Consider the following 19885-nt stretch of genomic DNA (forward strand, 5'->3'; position numbering starts at 1 on the left):
TTTCAGGTAATTATCCCTTAGTAACTGCATAAATTTCATTTCCATTTTGCCATGTGCCCTTTCCTCCCTCCATAGTTGAAGTCTCCCATGAAAATTGCTCGGCCTGAACTCATTGTGCTAATCTGCCAATGCATGTCGTCCACATCTTCTTCCGAATCCCCCAGGATTCGGAAGAAGATGTGGACGACCAACAATATATTTTGTTCTATTGGCCTCTGTCTTACACCAGACAGCCTGAAATGAACCCTTTCCATGAGATCTACAATCTTCCTTAATTTCTATTTTTGTTCGTTGAAGTTCTTCAGCTATCATTAATAATACCCCTCCTCCTGCCCTATTTCCTCTATCTTCTCTGAAAATACAATATCCATTACATTCTATCACTATAACTACATCATTTTCTGACAACCAGGTCATGCTAATTTAATGTTTGCCAAGTCGAATTGACCAATACCCAAAAATACTTCGGGCAATTGTGTACATGTATTTCAACATCCCCCTTGGGCCTACAGTTACCCTTACATTACTTGCTCATTCAGTTTTGAAACCTGGCAAACTGTACCCAGCTCTTCACAATCATTCCTGCACTCATACCTATCTATCCCAGGGGTGGCTATTTCCACAAAGTCATTCCTGCACTCATACTCTTTTGTCCCGGGGGTCGCTAGACACATGCTTAATTTGTTGGAAGTTTATTTTGCACTTGGTTAGACTATAATAAATTTAGTTTAATCCTTTATCCAAGTGTAAGCAAACAAAGTTTGTGCCTGAAAATATCTTCAGGACTGAGGTAAGGTGGTACATCCCTTGGCAACTGGGAGCAAAGGTTGACCAAGCTCTCATCACTCCTTGTCTCAGTATCTCCCATAACCCAGACCGGTTTTGACCTTTATTGAGGTCTCGTCAGTGGGAGGCAGACCCACAGTGTTGATACTAAGGCAGAAGCAATGGAGAAGTCATATTTACCTATACGAGTTGCCAACCAGTGTACCACCTTATTATTAAATTACTCTGGATTTAGAGAAAGATGTTGGAAGTTTATTTTGCTTACACTTGGATAAAGGATTAAACTAAATTTATTATAGTCTAACCAAGTGCAAAATAAACTTCCAACATCTTTCTCTAAATCCAGAGTAATTTAATAAGGTGGTACACCGGTTGGCAACTCGTATAGGTAAATATGACCTCTCCATTGTTTCTAATTTAGCATCACCACTGTGGGTCTGCCTCCCACTGACGAGACCTCAATAAAGGTCAAAACCGGTCTGGGTTGTGGCCCTTCCAACAATCCTAATGATAATCTCCAAAGTCACTCCGTTTGCTGGGTAAAATCAGAAAATATTTTTCGCTGTGGTGATGAGTTCAAAAGAAAAATCGTGGAATCCAGGGAAATCATCCTGAATCCTGAACACTTAAACAGCAATTTGAGTTATAACATCCCAGATAGCCATACTGCAGTTATTCAATATTGGCGTTCACGAGAGCCTGCACGCACACACGCAATAAACAATAGCACGCCAGTTAGAACAACTTAAAAAATACGTTTTTTGTTTCAATTATGTGTTGCAATTTTTACCTGTAATTTTCAGTTTTTTAGAAGCTTCAATGTTTATTACTATTCTCTTCCTTTAATGAATACCTGATGAAGGCTGTTATAAGTCGAAATTAAACTAGTTGTATTATTCTCATAAAAAACTTTATAAGTTACCTCAGTTTTCAAGTCATTAAATCTATATTTTTTAAAAATGTATCACAACAACCGAGTAGAAGTTACTACCAATATTCACTAGTTACTGTAGTTACTACCAATATTTTAATTTAAATTTTGGAGTGAGTCTGATTTTGGCTGACCATATTTCCTTGAGATAAAAATGGGACAGTGTTAGGTAATATTCTGTATTCATGAAAAAGGAAGACAATAAAAAAAGTTTTATTACCTAAACATATTGAGCATGTCATTATTCTTCAGTGACAGAACCAATACAAAAATTTAGATATGCATAAAGGGGACTGTATTTCACCACAATCGTACCATGAATATTTCTCCGATGAAGAGTGATCTTACGCAGCAAATTTCAGTCTTTCAACACCTTATCATAAAACTTCTCACACTCCATGACATAATTTTGTCTTACACCTAACATAGCCATCATTGTCTCAATAATTAATCTAGATTTCTCCTTTGACCACATACTGTTTATAATAGAAAATATTCTCTAAACAGGTGCTGTACTTCCTGGAAGACAAAGAATAAACTCTACAATATTACAAAAGTCTTGAAAGTCTAGGCATTCTTCGCTCATTTCAGGAAAAAAATCTGTACCCATCTATCAGATACAGGAATGTTTTCTTTATTCCATGTATTCAACTCCTCACAATTATAGATTTTATGAGGGTCCACTGATTGAATACACGAGTTTCTTCTGTTTCTGTGCAGGTGATAAGTTCCTCGTTCAGCCTGTCCTGTATTTCTTTCAATTCAGGTGTCTTCCTTAGTAGCACCCGGCTGAACTTCTCAGTGTTTCCTAAACTGCACTCCACTTATTGATATATTCTAAGCTGGTTTCGTAGAAATTCTCAACTACCTCAAAAAAAAACTTTAGCCTCATTAATTTCTCCTCAATCTACCAACATTTTCAGTTGTTTTCTGACATCAATAGTTACAAACACTTAACGTTTTCTGGACACTAAATAGTTTACAAGATTTTCAAAGTTCATGGCTACTTCTCTAGCGGGAATATTATCTTTTTCAATTAAGCTAATGTATATTTGGAACATAGACACTTGATCTCTTGCAAATGACAACCACAATTTCAAACAGGGATCATCAAACAATTTTTGCAACATAACAGGGTATTTTTCTTCAGAAAGAAAATAAGAACGAAGCGTATCAAACATATCTGTCTTGGAAGTTTATTTTCCACTTGGATAGACTATAATAAATTTAGTTTAATCCTTTATCTAAGTGTAAGCAAACAAAGTTTGTGCCTGAAGTATCTTCAGGACTGAGGCAGCTCGTAGTAAAGGTGGACCAAGCTCTCATCACTCCTTGTCTCAGTATCTCCCATAATGCTAAGCACATCTCCTTGCAGACATGTATAATGCTATGCATTAAGGGAAGGGCCACTATCCAGACCGGTTTCGATCTTTATTAAGGTCTCGTCAGTGGGAGCCAGACCCAGAAGTGGCGATACCAAGGCAGAAGCAATGGAGACGTCATATTTACTTATATGAGTTGCCAAAAAGTGTACCACCTTATTATTAAATTACTCTGGATTTAGAGAAAGATGTTGGAAGTTTATTTTCCACTTGGTTAAACTATAATAAATTTAGTTTAATCCTTTATCCAAGTGTAAGCAAATAAAGTTTGCGCCTGAAGTATAAAAGGATTAAACTAAATTTATCATAGTCTAACAAAGTGGAAAATAAACTTCCAAACTAAACTAATAAATTAATTAATAAATTTAGTTTAATCCTTTTATACTTCAGGTGCAAACTTCCTGAAGTATAAAACTTCCTGTTCATTAACGATATAGGGAAGGATCTAAGAGGAACGGTTCATTTGTTCGCTGATGATGCAAAGTTGGGTAGGGCAATAGTGAATGCAGAAGATGTCAAAATCTTGCAGAATGATTTGGATAGATTGGAGTTCTGGATTAAGGAGAATGGATGTCAATTTAATGTGACAAAATGTAAAGTTATGCATTTTGGGGTGAAAAGATTAGCAGCACTATACCATATTGGTGGAACTGTACTCCAGGAGATTGATGAGGCCAGGGACTTGGGAGCGTTGGTGGATAGGGAGATGAAGTTTAGGGGACACATTGCAAAAATGGCTAAATCAGCTCATCAAATCACTTGGTTGCTGAAAAATACTTTGATGAGCAGAGACAAGCAAGTTAATGTTCCTCTGTATCGAGCCTTGATAAGATCTCATCTCGACTACTGTGCCCAGATTTGGTCACCTAGGTTTCTTCTTGATGGGGAGGAGGTTGAGAGGATCCAGAGGCGAATGACCAAGATGATAGCAGGTCTATGGAATGAACCTTATGAGAACAGGCTGAAAATTTGTGGGTTGCAGAAATTGGTTGATAGGCAGAAAAGAGGAGATATGATTGAGACATTCAAATTGCTGAAGGGTTTCTATAGGATTAATTCAGAGGATATTTTTGAGATCAGGACTGGTGGTGGGAGAACTAGCAGACATCTATGGAAGCTGGGGAAGAGTGTGGTTAGCAAGGGTGTTAGAGCTGGGTTCTTTACTTTTAGAGTGGTAAATGAGTGGAATAAGCTGTCAGAGTCTGTTGTGGGTGCTATGACAGTGAATGAGTTCAAGGCAAGGTATGATAGATACTGTGAGAATGTCGAATAGTTGTGTGGGCATGATGTTTAGGACCTTCCTCGATGAATCTAAGGGCTCCCTGGAGTCGCGCGTAATAATACTAATAAATAATAAGTATAAAAGGATTAAACTAAATTTATTATAGTCTAACTAAGTGGAAAATAAACTTCCAAACTAAATTTATTATAGTCTAAGTGGAAAATAAACTTCCAAACTAAATTTATTATAGTCTAACCAAGTGGAAAATAAACTTTCAACATCTTTTTCTAAATCCAGAGTAATTTAATAATAAGTTGGTACACCTTTTGTCAACTCGTATAAGTAAATATGACCTCTCAGGTCATATTTACAAGGAGATGTGCTTTGCATTATGGGTGATACTGAGACAAGGAGTGATGAGAGCTTGGTCCACCTTTACTACAAGTTGCCTCAGTCCTGAAGATACTTCAGGAGTAAACTTTGTTTGCTTACACTTGGATAAAGGATTAAACTAAATTTATTATAAAATTCTGTCAATTGATGGACCCAAGGACAAAAATCTTGTATTTCCATGCTCTAACATTTAGTGTAATTGTTTCCTGCAAAGTCACAAAAATTTTTCAGTTCTTCAACTCTGATCGTGTATATATTGAAGTATTTGTATACTTTTACTGCAAAACATTCAATATCAATTGGTAAACAGCAGACACCACACTGGAGACAATTGAGTATAAGTATGCCCAACAACCAATACCGATAATCTGCCTCTTCAGTTCAGTTTCAAGTTTTTGCCACACATTATTTTTGCCAAGTCTTTTGCAACCACCAAAATTCATGTGCATGTTATGTGCACGCAAAGCAACAATTTTGTTTTGTAAGGCAAATTTGTCACTTCCTTCCTTCAACATAGCACACTGTAGCTCGGATGTTTCACTGGGTAAGGAAATAAAGTCTATAATTGGCTGCACAATGTATAAAGTACTGCACAATGACTGGAAAAAGTTTGATGTATTTTTTGCTTGATGCATCTAATTTGACTGTAATGCTTTTTATTTTACTCAAATCCTCTATTGCTTTGTCCAATATGTATGGTGATAAAACATTGGTAATTATTGCTTCTGATTTGGTATATGTGCTGAAAAAATGTTGGTTCATAAATTTTATTTATTAATGTCGATAAACAGCCATCTGCATGAAAACTTTGGCCATGACACACAGTATGATAAGCAACAATAGCGTCACTTGCTGCAATTTTATCACTTTCATTACCACCATCATGTCTCACCATAAATGAGCTGATGTTTTTAACTGAAGCCAGAGACTTTTCAGCATCTTTATGTTTCTGGCTACACAGATGTTGACTGATGTCACTTCTGCCTCAATGAGAAAGAAAAATAGACTTTACAATGTTGACATACCACTTTTGTTCCATCACTACACAGCTTGGCCAGTTTAATAAAATTTAATTCTTTCTGGAGATTGTCATTAAAACTACAGTTTTGCCTCTGACATAGGAATGCGGAGAACCGACAAGGGCTTCTGACCTAATGTCCAATCCTCACCTTCTCGTGGTGCACCTACCTGGATAACTGAACAAATGAAGATGGGCTGGCAATTTGGAATTTAGCCGACCAAATTGTATTCTTATTGGATTAAACCAAAATAAAAAATTATGGTACAACATGACAGAATTTCATACCTGCTGGGGCATCGCCTGGTTAAACAAGCCCCCCCCCCCATTTTTTTTTGCCAGGGAAGTAGGAAAAATAGCGAAAAGTCAGCTACTGGAACAGATCCTAAAACCCACCCCAACTCAACATCATCAAAGATCGGTACTATCAACATAAGAAGCCTGAAATGGCAAAGAAATGGAGCTAGCTGAGGAATTGAATAAGTACCAGATCGACATAACAGCAGTGACTGAAACAAAAAAAAGCAAAAATTGGTGAGATCTTCTAGAGTAATAAATACAAAATGTTATATTCAGGCAATGACAATCAAGGAACAGAAGGAGTAGCCATAATATTGAACACTAAATATGAGGCTAATCTTCTTGAATGGCAGGCAGTCTCAAGTAGAGTGATGTGGGCAAATCACTCTACTTGAGAGTAGAGTGATTTGCCCACATCACTTGATGGGGGGGGGCACCATCAAGACTTTAGGAAAAACAGTAGTTTTCTCTTTTCGACCTCATTTGCTGTTTTAGTGCCTGCATGCACATCTTTCTTATGTTCCCATGAAGATGGCAACGTGACGTTGCCGAAATATAGGAAGTATACATTAAAGTTTATTTTTATTTATATTCCAATATATGTTGTGAATTCCTTAAATTATTTAATTATCAAGCAATACTTAGTCTTCATTTGAGTTGTAAGTCAGCAGTTAGAATTGAAGGAAGTACAGGAAGGTGGTTTAATGTTAATCTGGTGTCAGACAAGGATGTGCATTATCCCCTCTGTTATTCATTATCTATATGGATCAGATTATGAAGGAAAGTGGTATTAAACCTGATATCAAAATTGGAGATGTTAATCTCAGCTCTTTTCTTTATGTGGATGATGTTATACTTCTAAATAAATCCACTACAAGTCTGCAAGATTCCCTGACTAAATTGAATAACTGTTGTAATAGATATGGTATGAATGTCAGCAATAACAAGACAATGAAAATAGGCAGAAGTATTGAAAATATCAACTGCACTGTCAATGGAGAATCTATAGAACAAGTAAAACATTTCAGTTGCTTAGGCACAATTTTTAGTGATGATGGTAAATTAAATATGGAAATAGACAACAGAATCAACAAAGCTGGTATGGTAGGAAGTCAACTGAATAAATTTATATGGAATAAGAGAGAAATTATCCTAAACACTAAATTAGCTGTAATATAAGTCAGTATTCACGTCAATTTTAACTTATGGATCTGCGAGCTGGGCCAGCAGTAAAACACTTGCATCCATTTGCAGTCTCTAGTTTCAAAGACCAGAGAGACTGCATATGGATGGCATCAATGGCAATATCATATTAAAAATGAGGATATTAGGAAAGAACTTGACATTATCAGCATCCAGGAATGCATTCGCAGAGCTAATCTCAGGTGGTATGGTCACTTAAACAGAATGGGAGAGGAAAGATTAGCAAAACAAGTGTTCTCTGCTAGGTTGGCAGGAAAAAGACCCAAAGGAAGACCAAGATATAGGTGGATCGATACGGTAAAAAGTGCCTAAGAAGATAGAAATATAAGATCTGAGAATGTTGGAGTCTTGACAGGTGTTGGATCGTAACTTCTTCTCAATCACGTTTTATCGTCTTACAATTCTTTAGTATTTAATACTAAACAATTGTAATTTATTATTTATAATTTAGTATTTAATACTCTTTAGTATTTAACTATTTTAGGCTGATATATCAATCGAATATGAAGAAAATTTATATTATACTGTGGCACTCCGTATTCTGAATTGCAAGAGCAATTTAGATAAATCAGCCTTCAACTGTATCAGGTTATCATAAGTTGATTTTAGGCAGAGGTTTTTATTTTTATTACAGGGTTCCCGCTGAGATTCGAATTATTTTAATGAGCAGTGCAATGAAACAATCAGGCAAATATAAGATTCAATTCAAACAAAATTATTTAATGCAGTGACACATAAATTACATCATAACACAATATTCCAACAGGGACATTATGATTGAACGAATATAAATATCTCATTAAGTCACTAGTATACTACTCAGCTGAGCTTAAACTTTATAATTAAAGATTATATTTAACAGATCTTATCCTTCTTATTACAAAGAACTTATATCATAACTCTACTCTGATTAAGGTTACATTTCAAAACATTTTTAAATATCAAATCACTTCAATATATTCAGAAATATACAACTCATGAATATTCGACATTCATTTCGAATTCTGTAGGCTCAGTTAATCAATTTTAGTTCATGTAAGTTCGAGATTCCTAAATTACATCAAATAGGCTTCACAGTATTCTCATTCAGTTAATGAACATTTAATTCAATAACATAGCATTTATCATTTGAAGAGGGAAAAGTCTTAGCACATCACATACATATTAAATCTTGACTCGCTGAATACTGCATCTAGGAAGAATTTACTTTCGGAGGAATTAATTTTCGTTACTTCTCGCTAAGTATAGTAAAGGTAATCTTACCAGAATATAGCTTCAACACATCATAAGTAGATTGAACAACATCTTTAAAGTCCTTACTGACTTTTACTTTGTAGTGACACAAAGTTAAAAGAATCTTCCATTTCTGCTACTGATTTATAGATTCGGGAGAATATAATGTGAGAATTTGATGCGAGTTCAATGTTGCAAAATGTAAGGGTTTAAAATTTGGAAAACAAAGATGGGATGCAGAATTTATGCTTGGTGAGAATATATTGTTGGAGGTAGAGGAAATAAGAGATCTGGGGGCAATAATGGATACGGATCTAAAATTTAGGGAACACATCGCCAAAATTGTGAAGACAACACAAAGGCTTCTGGGAATGATGCAGAGGACACTGACGTGTAGAAGTAGGGAGATTCTTGTTCCATTGTATAAGGCTTTGATTAGGCCATACATGGACTATTGTGCCCAGATTTGGTCACCGGGTTTTCAGAAGGATGAAGAGATGTTGGAAAGGGTCCAAAGGAGACTGACTAAGGTAGTTTCTGACCTCTGGAATGTCAAGTATGAGGAAAGATTGAGAAGATGTAATTTGCAGAGTCTGGTGGATAGGAAGAAGAGGGGAGATATAATAGAGACCTATAAGTTCGTAAGGGGGTTGTTATAGGATCAATGCTGGAGAAGTTTTACAGAGAAAGTGGAAAATCATGTTCTGCACGAAAAAAACCTGAAAGGCAGGTTTTTTTCGTGCAGAGTTGTGAATGATTGAATGCCTTGCCTGAGAATGTGGTGTCTGCAAAGAGTTTGAATGTGTTTAAAACAAGGTATGATGAGCTGTGTGCGTGATAAAAGGACCTCCCAGATGAGTCTTTGACTCCATGAGGTCTTGGGGTGGTAATAATAATAATAACCTTTATGCACTTGGTTTAAATTATCCACCTATTTCTTCTTTTTCTTATACGTATTAACCTATTTCTAGCACCATTTCACTCTTAGTGTTAGAAAGTTTTGGTAAAAATCCAACTCAGAAAAAGATAAGTTAAATTGCCAAGCGATTCCCAGTCCTTTAAATTCCGTTTTTGGCACGTCAAAATTCCCCTCCAGTCTCCAGCTACTGTTCTCTATATACTCCCATATTTGATTCTGTCTTTACTTTAGTCTTCATATCCACTCCTTCCTTTTTCCCACCAATAACTGGTTCTCACCAGTTAGGCTCACATCAAACTTGTTTTTCCCTTCGTATATGGTAGTTCACGCTCTAACATGTGGTAGGAGAAATTTGCATGTTTTCTCACAACAACCAATGAAATGATATCACAAAGAATCTTCTGGATATATTAAAATTACATATATTACAGTTTCTAATATTATTATTAAAAGAATAAAGCAAATAAAATAAATGACACTTTAATATAGAGGCTTTTTATGTCTATAATATATTTAAAAATTACATAAATAAAATACCTAACAAAACTAAAAGGGAATTCATGAATAACATTTTATAAGCAAGAGACTAACAAAATACATTTAAATAAATCCTACTTATGATATTGTAGGTCTTGTTAATTATGAATGAAGTATTATTAATTATAAACATCTTCATTCACAATTTGACAAAGGCTCACTCTTTCTCTGAAAAATTTTTCTATTCACATAAATCTCTGGGAGGATTCAGACTTTCTACTTTTTTCTTGAGGTCTCAGATAGTGCTTAGTCTGAATAAAATTCAATTCCTTATTACAGTCTGTGTATTTATTTCTCTCCACTTGAATTCTTTCTGTTTTTATCACAGGTAAAAATTTGATTGCTACACTTATAGTGTAATAATGTCTTTTCAGGGTAGAAGTTCTGCTCTCTGTCACTAGAATTGAGTCTTAGCTGTCTCATGACTGGGTGATTTGTTCTATTGGTAATCCCTTTTTGATCACTCATTCCTTTGTAATTCCTTCCTTTTCTCACATTTCTAGTTCTGAAATGTAAAGCAGTTACTTTAGCAAAATTAATTTTTAAATGACAGTTGATTTCCGGCACCAATTTCTTGTTCAGGATTGGACACTTGATGTTAAGTCAGTGTTAAGTTGTGTTTCAGGCTGATCAAGTACATCAGTGTTTGTATCACTATCTTTCACAGTTGGTTTATCTACAGATGATTGCACTCTATTAGGAGTTTCTTCTTCATTAGGTATACAAAATCTTCCTGTTAGTCGCTTCCTTCCTGTGCATACAGACTTATTGTTTCTTCTGACATTTATTTTTCTGTTCATTAGAGATATTTCACCTCTTGAAAAGTCACAAGAGAAGTGATGTTTCTCCATAAAATTTGTTTCTAATATTATGTGAGAACCTAAGCTAGGGGAGAAAGGGACAATAAGTAAGTCTTGGTGTACACACAGTCTAATATCTGGTGGATAAATTTTTGTGCGAACTTTCTCATATGCTGTAGAGTTCGAGTCAGAGAGAGTGGTAATTCTCACAGGTCTCCTTAAATTGGTAACATTTTTTTCATAACTTATCTCTTATTTTCAGTAAATATTGCTTACTGATGGTTGAGGCATTACAACCTGTGTCAAACAGAATGCTACATTTATGACCTTGGACATTTCCTGTAATCCTCATCATTGATTCTCTCAATCTAGGGATATTTCGAAACTTATTATACTCTCTGTGAGAAATGTGTCCAAAATTAGAATTCCATTTGTTGTTAGAGTAATTTCTTCTATTTAAGGAGCAATTTCTGGCAATGTGTCCAACTTTATTGCAATTAAAGCACTTAGGAGGATCTCTATAATCAGTGAGATATTCTCTCCTTGTCTGAGGTTGAGAAACAATGGACATCTGTTGTCTAACATTCTCTAGAGTTTGCACTACCTTATCCAGATTAGCCAAAATGGGTTTATTTTGTCTTTACACTTCCAGTTTGATCATCTCGCTAATTTCGCTAATCTGCTGTGGGGTTGTAGTCTTCTTGAGATTTTTCAGTGATTGCTGCCAATTGTTTCATCACTTCATCAAAACTATTCATTATTGGTCGTTGCAACTTCTCTACTTCCTGGTGAACTAAGGTTTGTACTTCTTTCATTAACTTCTTGTTGGATTGTTCATTACTCTAAAGATATGTGGTTACAATTTATGGAATTCTCTATTAATTTTCTTCTCTTCCTCTTTCTTTTTATTCTCCTTTGAGGTTTCATTTATGCCTAGGGAACAATCAGTCTTTTCTATGATGTTTACATGGCCTACATTGGATGAGGGACAAGGTCTCCTATTATCTGTTCTTTTTCTTTGACAGCAATAAGGCACTTCTCTAGTGTGGTGATCTTTTTATAGGCTGTTTCCCTCAGTTCTGGCTTAACACCTTGTTGAAACTGTTGATATACTGCCCAATCCAAATGAGGTTTATCTGCATTGGATACATTCAGACTGTTAGAAAGAGTTAACAAGTGATTGGCTTGTTAACTCTTTCTAACAACAACACTCTCCTTATCTTTCTGTGTGATCCGTTGTAGTTTCCACAGATTTGGTCCAACATTTCTCAGTTTAGAAAATTGAGAAAATAAAATTTCCTTAAATTTTGAGTATTCAAATGTTTCTCTAAGTATTGAAGATGAGTATAAAAATGTTTTTGCTTTACCAATCAATTTGTTTCTGAGCAATATCAATAACTGAAAGTCAGTCCACTTTGCTGTCTCTCTGAATTTTTCAATAAAGGTAAAAAATGTCAATACATCATCTGATTCCTCTCCTGAAAATTGAGGAAATACCTGTTGGGGGTTATGAAGAATTCACTGTCTTCCATTTCTGTGCTAGATGTAATATTGGATTATCATTTAATATTTTAATTCTGACAACTTAAGTTTAAAACTATCCAAATTATATTTCTTTGCCTGATTTGTTTCACAACAAACTCACCGTGATTCAGTTAACTTTACCACTAAGTTTTCGGAAATAGTTCCGCTAGTTAAATCATCATCGAATTCCTGACATGTACTCTCAAGGGGTGTACAGGATATGATAGTACTACATGAAAAATTTACATCATTACTAACTTCCTATCTACAATTTTCCTCCAAATCAGTCTGTTACTTGTCAAGACTCCAACATTATCAGACCTTATATTTCTATCGTCTAAGGCACTTAGTACTGTATCAATCCACCTATATCTTGGTCTTCCTCTGGGTTGTTTTCCTGCCAACCTGTCAGAGAAAACATGTTTTGCTAATCTTTCCTTGCCCATTTGGTTTAAGTTACCATACCATCTGAGATTAGCTCTGCTAACGCATTCCTGGATGCTGACAATGTCAAATTCTTTCCTAATATCCACATTTTTAATATGATATTGCCAATTGGTGCCATCTGTTCACGCCTCTAATCTTTCTCAGAACTCTCATATCTGTGGTCACTAGTCTTGGGTCAAGTGTTTTACTTCTGACCCAGCTCTCAGATCCATAAATTAAAAATGGTTTGAACACTGTCTTGTATACAGCTAATTTAGTGTTCTGACTAATTTCTCTTTTATTCCATATGAATTTATTCAACTGACTTCTACCATACCAGCTTTGTTGATTCTGTTATCTATTTCCATATTTAATTTACCATCTTTACTAAAAATCGTGCCTAAGTAGCTGAAATGTTTTACTTGTTCCACAGGTTCTCCGTTCACAACACAGTTGATATTTTCAACGATTCTAGCTATTTTCATAGTCATTGTCTTTTTATTGCTGACCTTCATACCATGTCTATTACAACAGTTATTCAATTTAGTCAGGGAATTTTGCAAACTTGTAGCAGATTTATTTAGAAGTATAACATCATCTGCATAAAGCAAAGAGCTGACATTAACATCTTCAATTTTGATATCATGTTTAATACCACTTTCCTTCATAACGTGATCCATATAGATAATGAATAACAGAGGGGATAATGTACATCCTTGTTTCACACCAGATTTAACATTAAACCACCTTCCTGCATTTCCTTCAATTCTAACTGCTAATGCCCCATTGACACCATATAACTATAGTGTTTTGAATAGCTTCTCTCTTGCCACCATGTCGTATGCTTTTTTCCAGATCGACAAAATTTAAATACGGATCTTTGTTATATTCCCATGCTTTCTCACCTATTTATCATAAAGTGAAGATCTGATCCTGACAGCCTCTATTTGGCCTGAATCCAGCTTGTTCTTCACCAAGCTTCACTTCCACAATTCTTCTCAACCGTTTCTCAAGTATACTTGCATAGATCTTGCCAGGAACACTCAGTAGGGAAATACCTCTATAATTCTCACATTGAGTTTTATTTCCCTTTTTATATATGGGTACTATGAGAGCTCTACTCCAATCATCGGGAATTCGTCCCTCTGTCAACGCCTTCTGAACTATGCAGTGCAGCCACTATAAGACTTTTATACCACTGTACTTCAGCATTTCTGGTCGAACATCATCTACTCCTGCTGCCTTTCCCCATTTCAAGCCTTTGATGGCTTTTTCTACTTCAAGTATGGATATGTATTCCTGACTGCATGCCTGTTGAGTGTTTTTTTACCACTGTGCTATCATTGCTTGTTTCATTTAGCAATTTTTCGAAGTATTTACTCCATACTTCAAGGATATCTTTTTCTACTGTTTTCATGTCACCTTTATCATCTCTAACCCCTTTTACAGCACTCTTTCCTCCATTTCTAAGCTTCTTCAACAACCTCCAGAATAATTTGCCACCTTCTTGATATTTATTTTCTATGTTCTTGCCAAAGTCCTCCTATGACTTTTGTTTAGCTAGTCTTACACACTCTTTAGCTTTCTTACATTTGTCTCTATATTCTCTAAGAGCACAAGCTGAGTTATTTGCCAGGAACTTTGATATGCTTTCTTCTTTTCCTTCACTGTCTCTTTAACTTCCTGTGTCCACCATGGAGTTCTGATTTTTCTATCCTTGCAGACAACCTCACCACATGCCTCTCTGGCTGAATCAATGAAGGTTTTCTTCAAGGCTTGCTCACTGAATCTCCAAGGTTTGGTTCCTGTTCTCAAACTCTTTCATTTTTTCTTCAATAATCTTTGTGTATTTTAGTCTACGGTTCACATCTGAGAACTGCACAACTTTTATTCGCTTTAAAACTTTCTTAGATGTTATTCTTTTCAATATGAAATTCAATTTTATCCTGCTCAAGACTAAATAGTGATCGCTTCCAATTTCAAATCCTCTGTACCCTCTAGCGTCCTGCACTAGGGAGAAAACATCACTATCAACAATAACATAATCAATGAGACTTTTCTTATTCCTTGCCTCTTCTCTCCATGTGAATTTGTGCACATTTTTATGTTGGAACATGGTGTTAGTAATAACCAGTCCATGTCCTGAGCAGAAATCCAACAGATATTTGCCATTATTATTAGCTTTGCTCTTTTCTCAAAATTTTCCCAAAATATTTTTGTATGTCTCACAATCATTTCCTACTGTGCTATTTAGATCCCCAACAAGGACCAACTTTTCCTTTTTCATTGTGTCAGTTGCCTTTTCTAAAGCCTCAAAAAATTCCTCCACTTCTACCTTAGTAGAGCCTTCTGTGGGACCATAGGCACAAATAAGTCTCATTGTCCAGTTCCCCATTCTCATATTTGCCCACATTACTCTACTTGAGACTGACTGCCATTCAAGAAGATTAGCCTCGTATTTTGTGTTGAATACTATGGCTACTCCTTCTTTTCCTTGACTGTCATTGCCGGAATATAACATTTTGTATTTATTGCTCAGAAAGATCTCACTAGTTTTTGTCTTTTTTGTTTCAGTTACCCCTATTATGTCAATCTGGTACTTATCTAATTCCTCAGCTAGCTCCATTTCTTTGCCATTCAGGCTTCTTTCCATGTTTTCTCACAACAACCAATCAAATGATATCACAGAGAATCTTCTGGATATATTAAAATTACATACATTACAGTTTCTAATATTATTATTAAAAGAATAAAGCAAATAAAATAAATGACACTTTAATATAGGGGCTTTTCATGTCTATAATATATTTAAAAATTACATAAATAAAATACCTAACAAAACTAAAAAGGAATTCATGGATAACATTTTATAAGCAAGAGACTAACAAAATAAATTTAAATAAATCCTGCTTATGATATGGTAGGTCTTGTTAATTATGAATGAAGTATTATTAATTATAATTATCTTCATTCACAATTTAAGACAGGTAAACTGATTTTTAAGAAAATTGTAGATAGGATGTTAGTAATGATGTAATTTTTCATGTAGGACTATCATATCCTCTACAACCCTTGAGGGTATATATCAGGAATTTGATGATGATGAGTATCGAACAATGCGACTCCATGGTTATATAAATTATTGGTATCCATGATATTAATATATGATTATAAGTTGTAAATAATAATTTATGAATGACCACTATTAAAGTATATTTATAGTTTTTATTAAAAACACAAAATTTACATTTTTATTAAAACAACAGGATGGCTGGGAAATATGAAAAAAAAAATGGTACTGTCCTGTTCAAAATGGTACATATGGTCAGCCTAGTTAGATCACATTTTTATTCTCTTTATTGTATAGTGATTACTATCGGTAGATCTAACCAGTTAAGATGGGAGGTGTAAAATTATGTTTCAGAGTTCTTAATTTACAGTTTAGAACTGAGGAATTTTAATGTTGGCATAATTATATTGCTATGTTGGTTTACTGCGTTAGGATGGACTGTTCAGAAATTTATGAAATCAGTTATATTTTCAAGGCAATATACTGTATATGTTACAATGCTTTGTTGGATGTATTTTCAACCAAAGGGTATTTTTCATATTTATGTAATTCTTTATTGACGGAATATAATAAACTAAGTCATCAACATCTAAACCACAAATATGAAGCTCTTTCTTCTGAACAATTCAAAGCTCCAGATAATTGGATCATCAAAATATCTGGACGTCCTCTAACTAACAGCGAAAACCTCATCCTTTCAAAAGGACATGATTTTTCTATTGTTCCTAATAAGATACCATATCTAGATTTCCTAGTTAACATTGAATGAAACCTCAGTCATCTAACTAGTGATAAAGCTAATGCTCTTCGCCTAGAAGTCGCTTCTTCTCTACTTAAGACCAAACTTCCTACTTCCAACATATCTCTTTCTGAAATGAAATCTTTACAGTCCTTGAGAAAAAACAATCACCTCATTATCACCTAAGCTGAAAAGGGGAAAGCAACAGTAGTTATGGACTCTGCAAATTACAGAAGAAAACTTTCTCTTTTACTTCGAGATTGCTCCACATATCAAGAACTTGATTATGATCCAACCAACAGACAACTAAAGAAATTAAATTCTCTCCCAGATGAATTCATCAGTTTAGATAGAGACACAATTGAAAGACTTAAAACTCATTTTGCAAGACCTCCTAGATTTTATGGTCTTCCTAAAATACATAAGATTGACTTTCCTCTTAGTCCAATAGTAGATTGTATTGATTCTCCTACTTACCGTAGCCAAATATCTAGCTAAATTATTGAAATCTCACATAGGCAACTCTAGTTCTTTTCTTAAAAACTCCTCAGATTTCTTAGAAAAATTGAAAAATATCTCATTGCAACCTACAGATCTTATGGTGAGCTTTGGTATAGAATCTTTATATACAAATGTACCTCTCAAGGAGACTTTAAAATTACTGGCTGACATCTTTCCAGAAGACATTATAAAACTATTCAATTTCGTAATACACTCTGGATATTTCTTATGTCAAAACAAATTATACAGCCAAGTAGAAGGAGCAGCCATGGGAAGTCCTCTCTCTCCTGCTTTAGCCAACTTTTATTTAGAACATCTAGAAAATGTCCTCTTCTCATCTATATTCCCTCAACCATCCTTTTGGGTAAGATATATAGATGACATCTTTAATGTATAGCCTCACAACAAAGACTCCTTACCTTCTTTTTTAAACAGTATCAATTCCTTATATCATCGTATAAAGTTTACTATGAAAATGGAAAAAAACAACCAGTTATCATTTTTAGATGTTCTCCTCATCAGGTCACCTTTAAATACTCTTACAAGTACAGTTTACAGGAAACTAACGTTCACAGGTCATTATATTCTGAAAGAATCTGCCCATCATCCTTGTCAAAAAACAGGAACATAAATTGTCTAATCAGAAGAGCCAAAACTAATTCTTCTACTTCTAATTTTCTACAGAAAGAACTTTCTACTATCCAACAGCACATGAAACTCGATGGCTTTTCCGAAAAGATTACACAACATCTTCTCGATTCTTATAATCCACCACTAAACAAAGATTCAATATGTCGAGTTCCAATTCCATACATCTCCGGGATTTCAGAACCTATTTCAAGAATTCTGAAGAAATATGAGTTAACAGCTACTTATTCACCTATTAACAAATTATCTTCTCATTTTCCTTCTTCTAAAGACAAACGCTCAACTATGTCTCTTCCTGGAGTTTATCAAATTCCCTGCAACTGTGATCTCTTCTATTTTGGACAAACTGGACGTTCTCTAGAAAAAAGGATCCAAAAACATCGAATCCTCCATTCATCACAACAAACCCGAAAAATCTGGATTGGCTCGGCATGGGATAGAAACTAACCACAACATCCTTTGGTCAAAAACTCGCCTCTTACATAGATCCCGCTATAAATTTGAACGTTTATTCAAAGAAAGCGTAGAGGCCTTACTCCATCGTCCTAACTTGAATTGGAATGACTGTATATCTGTATCAAAAATCTGGGAAAGTCTAATCAGGATAACTCATTAATTCATATTAATTTTACATTATTTAAAATTATTGAAATTATTAATTAATCTTTATTTCAATCATGTCTCTGTTTAAAAATATTTCTCTTTAATACTTAGTGATATAACACTAAGTATTAAAGAGAATTATCTTTAATATCTTAGTGATATAACACTAAGTATTAAATGATCTATTTTTAGTATTCCACCTTGTATTTTTTAAAACTGCTCTTGTATTGCCACTGATGATGGTCTGCAATTTCAGACCAAAATATTTGGCTAATTAAATATCTCTCTTGTGTGTACGTGCTTATATTATACAATATTAATGTCACAAGTATCCTTAAAATATCATAAGTTCATTAGATATATGAAGAGCCAAAGGCTTCAATTCGGCGACATATGACTTGTTTAAGTTAAGGGATATTACATCCCATATCATTTCTTAGCCGAATAAGAAACTCAAAGAGTTTCATGCCAAATATAGTAGAAACTATATAAATAGTAGAAACTATATAAAGTTCGGTGATTCCAAGTGTAAGCAAATACCTGGATGCAGCAACTGACCCTTAAGGTAGTGCAAGCTAAGGCAACTCATGTCAAAGGTGGAACAAGCTCCGATCACTATTCTTGATATTTACCCATAATGTGAACTTAGCTCCTAGGAGCTGTATTACTGTTCTACATTATGAGAGAAGGTCACTAACCAGACCGGTTTCAACCTTTATCGAGGTCTCATCAGTGAGTAGGTAGTCCTAGTTAATATCAAGTTTTTAGCGAACAGAACTTACAACCCTTCTATGAGTATTGCCGAGAGGTGTCCTAATAAATTATTAGATATATGAAGAGCCAAAGGCTTCAATTCGGCGACATATGACTTGTTTAAGTAAAGGGATATTACATCCCATATCGTTTCTTAGCTGAATAAGAAACTCAAAGAATTTCATGCCGAATATACTCATAGAAGGGAACTTACAACCCTTCTATACTCATAGAAGGGTTGTAAGTTCTGTTCGCTACAAACTTGATATTAACTAGGATACCTACTCAATGATGAGACCTCAATAAAGGTTGAAACCGGTCTGGGTAGTGACCTTCTCTCATAATGTAGAACAGTAATACAGCTCCTAGGAGCTAAGTTCACATTATGGGTAAATATCAAGAATAGTGATCGGAGCTTGCTCCACCTTTGACATGAGTTACCTCAGCTTGCACTACCTTAAGGGTCAGTTGCTGCGGTATCCAGGTATTTGCTTACGCTTGGAATCACCAAACTTTATATAATTTCTACTATATTCGGCATGAAACTCTTTGAGTTTCTTATTTGGCTAAGAAACAATATGGGATGTAATATCCCTTAACTTAAACAAGTCATAAGTTCATGTTATCCTTATGTATACATGTATATGCTCTCTGTCTGGTACACATTTAAAATGCTCAGTATAAATGTTTACATTTTGCCATAAAAACTAATGATGTCCTTGACCAAACTATACCAGCGTGATGTTACTATTATCAACGGTAGAGTTTCATCTTATTAGGAGATATGATGCAGATTACAGTTTTATCTTGATGTCTCTCCCAACTTTATGATAAAACTTCAAAATTTGACACTGCAAATCTCTTCATACTAAATACAAGCAGATAGTTTTGTAACCA

At 34.7% G+C, this 19885-nt stretch overlaps 1 protein-coding gene across 1 annotated transcript in view; it reads right to left on the bottom strand.

Moving 5' to 3' along the window:
- The window catches only part of olf186-M (Ki-ras-induced actin-interacting protein-IP3R-interacting domain olf186-M), a 238910-nt gene that overhangs the window by 86222 nt on the left and 132803 nt on the right, over positions 1-19885 (bottom strand). The gene's annotated exons all lie outside the window — the stretch shown is intronic.

Source organism: Typopeltis vanoorti, chromosome 2 (genome assembly GCF_054136105.1).
Source record: "Typopeltis vanoorti isolate ZY-2024b chromosome 2, IOZ_Tvanoo_1.0, whole genome shotgun sequence".
Lineage (NCBI taxonomy): Eukaryota > Metazoa > Arthropoda > Arachnida > Uropygi > Thelyphonidae > Typopeltis > Typopeltis vanoorti.